Source organism: Monodelphis domestica, chromosome 6 (genome assembly GCF_027887165.1).
Source record: "Monodelphis domestica isolate mMonDom1 chromosome 6, mMonDom1.pri, whole genome shotgun sequence".
In the NCBI taxonomy this organism is placed as follows: Eukaryota; Metazoa; Chordata; class Mammalia; order Didelphimorphia; family Didelphidae; genus Monodelphis; species Monodelphis domestica.
The window spans coordinates 212301912-212312403 of NC_077232.1; the positions used below are offsets into that span (position 1 = coordinate 212301912).

A 10492-nucleotide genomic window follows, 5' to 3' on the forward strand; every position below is an offset into this window, starting at 1 on the left:
GTTATTCCTGTCTGGAACTCCTCATTTTCCTTTCTTACTATTGTAAAATCAGTCAACTATCTCTTTCATCCTCAGCCCACATAGAAAGGTATTTAAGCTTCCCAACTTTAATGGCTCCTAGGAATTGTCCAATCTATCATGGTTGGCTTTCCCAGGGGTCAGTGTCCAGAGTTGCCAGAGTTCAATACTCAGACTCTGTGCAGTTGTGTGACAGGCAGCACTGTTTCAAAGCCTACTATTGTATTGAATCCCTTTTCTCTTGATTAAAGAATGGTTTTTGACTATTTAATTGTTCTGTGTTTTTCCCATTCAACAATGTATAAAAAGATGTATTTTCTCAGACAGAAAAAAAGTATTTATATGAGACATTTATTTTTATTGGCCATACCAAAAGTTTGATTCACATGTATTAATTTCTTGGAGCATTGCCAATATTCTATATGAAGTATCAATGACTCGATGCTCACAGAATAGTAACACATGGTAACAAATCCATAATAATAAAAAGCAAAACAAATAACATTTGTTTCTCATTTTACATGTATATATTTATTGACACATTTGCACTTGTTTTTTTAATAAATACAGAGTAATTTTGTTATTGGTTTTAGTTGACTGAAATGGAGAGTCTCCCACAATAATTATTATCATTGACATTGTATCAACTGGTTATTCCGGGAAGAGATATTGATATATTCAGGGGCATTTTCCTGATTTGGAAGTCAAGAAAAGAAGCAGGGGGCAAAGAGACAATTGGAAGGTAATATCTGGGGTATTATATAAAAGCCCTTTCCCTGGCATTGTAATATACTTTTTGTCCATTTTGACAATCTTGGGTATGTACTGCCACAAATAAAATATGTTGTTTGAGCTCCAAATGCAAAGGATTTCCAACTTAGAAATCTACTAGAATATGAAAATACTCATGTACATTGGTTTAGATCCTCTCCTTATTCAATGCTTCTTTATAGAACATGTTCACTTCCCCCCTTTTATCTCACCTCCATTTCCTAGTAGTACTTCCCTGAGGTGAAGTTCTGGGGACCTAATAGTGAAAGCATAGGCAAATCACTCTTGGCTGCCAAGCAGGTCCCACAGGACAGAAACAAACTTAGCAAGCTTCAAACCATTAGTTGAAATTAGATAGGGATTGACTATTGGATATTCCAGAGTTATATCACCTTTAGAAAAAGGAATAGGGGTGATTAATGTAGGGTCCAAAGTCTGAGGAATAATATACCAAAGATAGGAGGGAGAACTTCACATCATGGGATACTATTTTCACTCCAAACTGGGATCACCTGAGAACTCTCAATGGGATTAATCTGCCTGTAGAATTCACTTGAATAAATGACCTATTTTTCCTTTGGTACTGTTTCATTGTAGATAAAACGATTAAGGTAGTGTTGGCCTAGATGATCTATGAAGTATCTTCCAATTTGTGGCATATCATTCCTATGTTTTAAAGCATTCCTTCTAAACTCTGCATTCATTCATTCAATCCTTCATTCATATATTGAATACTTAACAGCTATTGTTTAAGGGCCCAACATGTACCAGCAGAATACTAGGTCTTGACAAAGACAGAGAAATTGTTATCGATGACATCAGATATATAGTTTGTACAAGAGGTGCTAATATTGGAATAATAGTTTTGCGTTCTATATGAATAGAGAAAGAGTTGCCTGGATTAAATTAGTTTTATTAAATGCTTACTTTTCCCAAGAACTTCCCTGAAAAGGATTTACTTCTATCTATCCTTCAAGAGATTCCTGCCTTCATGGAAATTCTAATCTATTAAAGGGGACTGGAGAAATACACAGCCAGATTAAAAAACAAAAACAAAAACAAAAAAAAAACCCCTTAAAATCCAGCATGCTAAGAACATTAGATAGTGACAGATATAGATGGGAGGTAAGAGGAAGGGAAATACACATCCAAAAAAGTGACCCAAAATTAGAACCAAGTAGTTTTAAAATACTGGTTAGGAAGGAAGATGTCAAGTTTATTAATGGTTGTGATGCTTCACAGTGTTTGTACTTAATTTAGTAAGAGAAATGATCCTTGGGGAAAGCTCTTCTGATAGTAAATAATTATCATAAAATCTCAATTAAAACAAAGGAACATCAGGCAAATTTTAAGAAAGATCAACTGAAACAGGGATAGGTTGGAGACAAGGAGAACATTACAATAGTGCTATCATTATGCCAAAGTGAGAGATTAGATGTTGCTAGAGGGAGACAGGGCCAGCGTTTGCCTAAGCATTGTTTGCCTAAGAAATAGGAAAGCAATAAGGTCTTTTTCACTTTAATACTAAGGAGCATCATGTAACCTGTCTGTTTAGAGTTGAGAAGCAATTCTATCAATTCTAACCCAATATTCTTTGAAACATCCTCCATTCTTTCCCTAGTATGTCTTCTAATCCTTCATTCTCAAAGAAAGATGATGCTTCTTTCTTTGCCTGGAGTTGACTTTCCTGCTAGACTTGCTATCAGATTATTTGTTTGTTTCATCATTGGCATTTTAATTAATTTTTTCTTTTAAAAACAGACTTTCTTATGAATATTCAATCTCACCCTCTATATTAACTCCTTGCCCTATAAAATCAATTTTAACACCACTATTTTGAAGAGTAAAGGAAGGAGTGAACTATTTTGCACCAGCTTCCTTCCATTAGCTAAGACAAAAAAAAAAGCAACCATAGAAAATCAAAGAATTAGAAGAGGGTGTCATGAGATGAACATCCCAATGCTCACTCAGAAAAAAATATAGAATAATAGAGAAACTGAGTACTAAATTACCTTGCATGGACATTTTCTGGCTTAGTATGATCTATTCACTAAAATGGTTGTCATTGTAAATATCTGCTTTCATTTAGTGAAATTCTTCAAAACCTATATGGTCTTCAGGACTTAATCCATCCTTTTGGTGTCCATACCCCATTAGACCCTTCCTTCTGAAGAGCTTTCTACTATCTTGTTGTCCATCAGGAATTTGTGTTCATACCTGCAGGTATTGTCTTCCAAAGTTGGACAGAGATGGAACATAAGAAGAGGCTCACTAATTCTTTGTTGAACACATTTCTGGCCCTGAAAAATAGAGGTTGAATTTTCTCTCCAGCTGCTTAGCCTGTGAATCTCTCCACCACAACGTGTACTTGTCTGAGAAAAAAAAAATAATTGTATTCTGTTTTTATCTTGAAGGAGAAGGGGGATTCTGGATTCAGATTTTTAGGTGTTTGACTTTGCTTAATAATGTCAGGGTAGAAGCAGGAGTAGTAGGAGCAGAAATTGGGAAGAGGAGTGGAAAGATGAAAAGGGAGGGGAAAGAGGAAGTAGAAAGTTAGGTGGAAGAAGAAATGCAGAGAAGACAGGAGGGTGATAAGGAAGAGAGTAAGGAGCCATTTTGATGCTTCTTCAAGTACATATAGAAAAGTAGTGATGGAGACAGAGAGACACACCAGTTTTGACATGACCTTTTTGTTAATAGAGCAGTTAATGGTATTCAGATATTCTAAAAAGTAAAAATAAAATAGAATAACATATCTTGGTTTATTACAGAAGACATTGTGCTCACACTAACAACTTTCTAAGAGGGGAAATCTTCTAAGTCCCTAATGGAGAAGGGAAGAGAAAGGTATAAGTATTATATATATTGCTTATTTTGTGCCACATACTGTGCTACTAAGAACATTACACCTATTTTCTCATAGGGTACTCTCAACAACTCTTAGAAGGAGGTGTTACTTTTCCAATTTTACAGTCGGCCAAGTAAGGCAATCAGCATTGAATTAACTTTTCCAGAGTCACCCAATTAGTATTTCAGGTCAGATTCCAAGGGAGGTCTTCCTGATTCTAGTCATAGAACTCCACACAACTGATCCCTTATCCTAATGGGAGAAGGTCTCTTCTCTTTTCAAAACTGGATTGAAGATAGAAGCAATTCCTGAAACCCCATCACAATTCTTTTATTTCCTGAAGGGTAGTGACTGGGGTGAGAGTCTAAGAAGGCATCGTTGGATATAAAATAATTTACATTTGTTCATTTGTGGTTTCAGTCACATGAGCACTTTTCTGAAGATGGGGATCACTACACATTTAAGCATGATAATTTTCTGTGATTCTTGTCTATATTCTCCTATAATTATAGTCTGAGGTGATCCACTCATCATGATAGGAAAATTCTTCAACTTGTCATGTTTTTGATGTTGCTAGTTGCCAGCCTACTTTTTTTTACTCCTCTACTACACAAAGACATGTTCTCCTTTGTAATTCCTTATAGGTTAGGTGTTGCAACTTATACTCACAATTCATTTTCCTGTAGCCCTCTGGGAAATAGTCATGTTCAGGGCAATCACTATGCATATATCTAAGGCATATTCTTCCTAAACATGGGCTTGTCATGGAGGTCCACTGTGAGTCCAAGATGTAGATGAAATTTTTCCCCAATGATTTGTACCCCAGAAAATTAGACAATTAATGGCATTGTTCTAGAGGTTTTAAGCACTGGTATCAGACAGGACTTCTTTGATGAGATCAATAATGACTCAAAGAATTTAACATGAAATCCACATGGAATATAACCTGGGTAAAACACCCACACTCACATATCTAAAATGTTTCCATCTTAAAAATATACAGTGTTTGTATAGCATATGCAATTCCATTGGTTTTAAGAAAATACTAACTTTGTGTGTGTTAACTGGTTTGGTCGAGAATTGCTGATACTCTGGGAAATGACAGTGAGGTGAAGCCCACCGGGCACTGATGTGAAGGGAGGCATACCAAATATGAACAAAATAGACTTTATTTGCTTTGGGTTTGAAAATCATCATTTCAATAAGTCCAAATTAATAGAAAGACATGCTCATTGTCATTTCATTTATTTCTCATTTAGTTTCTAATAGTAAGTAGCATGTGTCTTCTGACTGTTGTTGGGGTAGGTAATAGGTAATTAAGAGATACTTACTTATTAACAAGAGAAGTAGAGAAGAAAGGGCGAATGGGCCCTCGAAAAGCTGAATTTGGGGATCTTAAGAGAATAGACTTGTCTTCAATATCATAAAATGAAACCTCACCCTCCTCATTGTTAAGGAAAACACCCACTTTAGGTGTAGGTATCGAAACAAAGCAACGCTGTGGACTCCAAAAAAGTATTTCATCGTTAACTTTTGAACCTATCATGGATCTTACATCCTCAGATAATATGGAGACATTCCCATTTTTGCTGACTGAATCCTCACAGATTCCCAGTACCCACTCTGTCTGATCTTCCACATCTACTTCCCAGTAGTGTTTGCCACTGCTAAAGGTCTGATCCCCCAACACAGTAACAAAATAGTCAAGTCTTTCTTCCTTGTCAGGCTGGTCTTGTAGGTCAAGTTCAGACTTTAATTGCTTAAAACGTTCAGGTACAATAAGATGAAGACTGTCTCTTTCAGGATCCAGTAATATATCCACTAAGGAAACAAAAATAGAATAATTATTCTTGAATGTCAGATGTTAGTGTTTAAAAGCACCCCTTCTCTCCCCCCCCCAAATTTTCCCTAATCCTGAACAATTCCAAACTTTGGGACACAAAGATCCATTTGAAATTAAATAAAAACTCTTGAGGGAACTTCCTTTGCCTCTGAAAAATACCAGGGAAAGTATCTTAGTTTTCTAATACTATGTTTTCCTAATATTTAAAATGAAGGTAGAATACAAAGAAATATTACATTCATTTAAAAAAACAGGTATCTATGTCTTAAGATATCTGTTGAATATCAGAAAATGACTTTTTAATTAAGCACTTACTAGGTTTGAGTAGAAAGTCATGCCTTGGAAGATATGTAGTATCTATGAAGAAGTTATTGTATTGGGATGATCATTGACAGTATGCACTAACTCAGATGGGAAAGACATTTTTGTACAAATCACTTTTTACAAAGACCACCTAAAGGAGGGATTCACTCTTTTCTGTTCTTCCAGAGATCCCTGTCCTCAAAGATATGATTGGAAGCTACTTGAGACTTACATGGATACCTAATCAAGATAGGGCACTAAACACATTAAAAAGTTACAAATTTGGATCGTAGGAGAGAGGAAGGAAGGAGCATTTATAGGAAGGAGATAGATATGGAAGGAAACAAATGAAGAAAGTGAGAGAGGGAGGATGAGACAGAGAAAGGGAGAAAAGGAGGCAGGGAGTCAATGAAGAACTGGATGATTACTTGAAAATCCCAGAAATGGAGTTGGAAGCAAGAAATTAGAGAATGCTGACAAAGAAGGATGGCATCTGGGTAGCAAGACTTGGTGCCAGTGTTTAGACTTCATTGTGTATATTTTGAATGTTAGAAAGACCTGTGACATCTGAATAAGATCCAAGGTTCATCATCAATTCCCAGGAAGGATGGATTGGAACAGGAACAATGTAGGTACACAAAGCACATTTAGGAACATATAGAAGTTCCATTACTATGCCAGTTTGGGAGATGGGGTATTGGTGCAAGGTGATGGAGCTTCCGGAACTGAAACAAGACTCAGCCACAAGCTGACCCATAGGAAAGCAATGGGATGTATCTCACTGAAATATTTGTGAGAAGCATGTTACCTGACCATCTTAGTGTTGAAGAAATGTCATGGAATTACTCCATAGGAATACCCAGTGAAATATTTCCCTTTTCTCCCCTGTCATCTCTTGCATCTATTCAGTCTCAGAGGAAGCTGGGATTTCTTCCTTGCCTGGAGTGAGATTTCTGTTTTTTTTTTTTTAATATAATCCTCTCTATCAAAGAACATTTTTTTAAATGATTCTCAGAGGCAAAGATGCCTATTCTCAGGAATAGTCCTCTATATTGGTTCCTTTTCCTACACATTTATTTTCTCACCAAAGTCTGCAGAGATAACTCAGGCAGGTGAAATTTTGACTAAGCCTAGCTTTCCTGAACGGTCTCAGACCTTGGAATAAAACATCAGAGAAAGCTCACGATCCAAAAGTTGTTTTTTTTTCCAGAAAGGTTCACAAGCTACCTAACAGGAAATTTAATACAATGGAAGAGAGACTGTACTAAAGAATTCTCATAGTAAAGAATAAGCACTCCAGGTTTCCAAAATACCCTTCACCAGTAAGAAGTTAAAAAGTCACCCGAAATGCACATTATCTAGTATAAATGGAAAATAACTGAGCTAATAAGTGAAAAAGTAGAATCACTCATGCCTGTTGAAATAACAAAAGGGGAAAATGGAAAGCACTTCTTCAGTAGTCATGAGTGTAGAAATGATCTCTATGGTGTAGCAGAAGGGGTCATTTTTGGGCTGACTCATAGCAGACACTTAGGAGATTCATTGGAAACAATATGGGAGCTCCTGGGAGTTGCCTGAATGTCAACTGAGGAAGGTATACTTTGACTCACTTTCATAACTCCTGAGAATTTCTATCAAACCAGTCATCCGGTGAGATTTCCAAATAAAGTCAGGCTTCTCCATTTCTTGAAGTAGCAGCTCCTCATTCCTAAAAAAAAAAAAAACAAACCAACAACAAAACAACAGGATGCACTGTTATATTTTTCTATAATGATCTCCAAAATACTTCCTGCATCAAATACTTCATTATATTCCAGCAGACCCTAGTTACCTCCTTTGAAAAGCCAGTCTCCACAGATTTTTCTGACTTAGTAGACCAAAGAAGGGAACCTTACCTTTCCAGGATGCCTTTCATATCCTGGGGAAAGAAAATAAAGAGAAAGAGTTAGTGTTTTGCATTTTGGTCTGATTCTTTAATATTATCTTTCTCAGAGAACCCCAACACACCTCCTCACAGTTCTATCACTCCCTTTGAGCCTTTTTCCAGGTACATTAACATATGGGCACAATTCAAGTTTGTGCAGAATTGGTGAAAGTGATCTCTGGTTGCTCTTTGATTGGTCTCATACCTCTGGTTCCCTCCTGAAGCTGGAGAAATGACTCCATTATGAGAGGAGTGACATTTACACAGAAAACTCATCTATCAGAGTGAAATTTTGCTTTCTTTGAAGGAGAGAAGCAAATGAGGAAGTTGGAAAACATTTGGTGGTCTGGGAGACTGGTTGCCAAGCTTTTTGATGGTTAGTGCTGGGACATGTGGGTCTGAGACTGAAGAGGCACATCCTCATTTTATAGAATCATTAACTATTGCTTCTGAAAAGAGCCTCCAAGGGATGAAGTATCCCACCCACTTTTCACCAAGGAATGAGGTATGTCATCACTCTGGGAGAATTGGTAGATTCAAGCAAGTATAAATTCAACCCAACCTGAGGCAGGTAGGGAAATAGAGAGCACTTGAGAATCTCTGTGCTACATATGACTACTCCCCAGCCCTGCTCCTCAACAAACAAGGGCACTTCAGGAATCAGATGAAAATCTGAACTGGTCCATCCTTGCAAATAGTTCTGAAACCGTGTTCTTCATGTTCTTTGGAAAGGGCCTGAACCTCCTGCTCCTCATTTCTACAGCAATAGTATACATCAGTTTCACACACTCACCTCTACCATTTTCAATGGTGCCTTGTACAAACCCTCCTCTATTTGTAATATCTTTCGTTGCAAACATTGGATTTGTTTTGAGAATTTGGTCTTCTTCTCCACAAGTCTATCCTGGTTATTTGTGATTTCCCGGGTCAGTTGTTCTATGTGTTTTTCTTCTTCATTACATAAGAACTTGTGCATTTTTTTGTATTCAGATCTAATTAACTGTTGGAAATAATCTGAGTCCCTCTGTCCCAGGAAAAATTAGAATAAAGGAAAGAAGAGAAAAATTTACAATAGAATATGGTACATGTCAAATATTTGTGCTCCTTATTAAAACTATTTTTGCCATCTAAGAAGATTCATGAACTCTGAAGCCAGACATAGGTTTTCTGGCAGCTGGGCCCAAATCTTCTCTTTCAGGGCTTTATGAGATATACTGTCTCTTGAAGGTCTTTTTTCTGAAACAAGTACTTAATGGTGGAAATCAGAGAGAGAGAGAGAGAGAGAGAGAGAGAGAGAGAGAGAGAGAGAGAGAATGTATAAAGGAAATATCCTCAAAAATACAACAGAGATCATTTTCTCCCCCAAAATAATGAATTCCATTGTAGAAAGTATTTCTTCATAGATATATTTTAAACAACTTACATGCAAAGAAAGTTCTTTTTACTAACATCAGGCCTGTAAATAATTCCCCGGAATAGTGTAAATATATTTCATTCTTTGATCAATAATCTGAGTCTGATCATTTGCAAAAAAACACTCTTCCTGGTGTTTTCATCACCAATTTTACTCCTGAGAGGGACTTTCAAGTGACAATTTACCTTATAATTTAAAATAAATAAAAAGATACTGACCTTAAGAGCTTTGTCTAGTTCTATGAATTCATCCATTGCCTTTTTAAATTCCTCCTCCTTTTCCTGTAACATATTCCGTGTCTCCTGAAGTTTCTTCTGCAAGGCAAAAAAAAAAAAGGCTTGGTCAAACCTGTTTTGGACTCAAGAGGCCCACATGTTATATGATTATTGGCAATAAGAGGTAGCCTTCCTATAACCCTGTGAAGCTATTAAAGTTCTATATCTGTTTCCATTGGAACTTCACAATAATCACAAAAATCAGGGGCTCTTATTATTAATATCATTTTTAAAAATGAGAACACTGAGACCAAGAAGGATCTGCAAACACCAGTGAAAATAAATCGGTTGTGTAAGTGTCAGTGAAGTCCTAGATGTGAGGCCCCTACATAATCCTTGTGCCCTGTAGGTTAAGCTGTGGGTCCATATGCCAGTGGCCTCAAGTAGTCACAAAGAAGTCCATGAACAGAAGTCATTTGACTCCAGGGATTGGTACAATCTTACCTTGCACTTGTCAGCAGCCATTTGCAAAGGAAGTTCTTGGTGATCCTTGTGCTCTTCGGTTAATAAGCAGGAATCACAGATTAGTTTTTGGTCTTGCTCACAAAAGACCTTTTCTTTTTCTCCATGTTGATCACAGGTGGTCAGAAGTGCCGGGCTCAGCAGTAAATGCTGTCTCAGAGTTTTGCCAGTGATGGACAAATTCTGCAGGTTCTCATTGAGCACAATGTCACTGTACCTAATGACAGCTCTGCACTCAGGACAAGTTAGTGTAGCATCAGCTTGCTCATTGCACTGGAGGAGACAGTCTTTGCAAAAATTATGCCCACATTTGAGGGCAGTCACTGGGTCTGTGAAGTAGCCCAGACAGATGGAGCAAGTGAGTTCTGCCTTGAGGTTTTCAATCAATTCTTTGGCCTCCATGTTCCTAAGCCTGGTAAGAAAGTCAGTGAAAAGTTAGACCAGAGGATCCCTGTGCCATCCGAGACATCTCAGAACTTTTGTGCATTCCAGAGTTTCAAAGGGAATGGAGAGACTTCAACAGAGATGGTCCCATGTCTACCACATGTCCTTGATAAAGAAATGGGGAGCCCAAGTGTCAGGCCTGCCTTCAAATGGAGACAGGAAATAAAACAAAGGAACTCATCCTTTGTGA

The 10492-nt window shown here is 37.2% G+C and overlaps 1 pseudogene; it reads right to left on the bottom strand.

Moving 5' to 3' along the window:
• LOC100617708 (DNA replication licensing factor MCM4-like) overlaps nt 1-10260 on the bottom strand; it is a 196769-nt pseudogene extending 186509 nt beyond the window's left edge.
• Between the last annotated feature and the right edge of the window lie 232 nt (nt 10261-10492).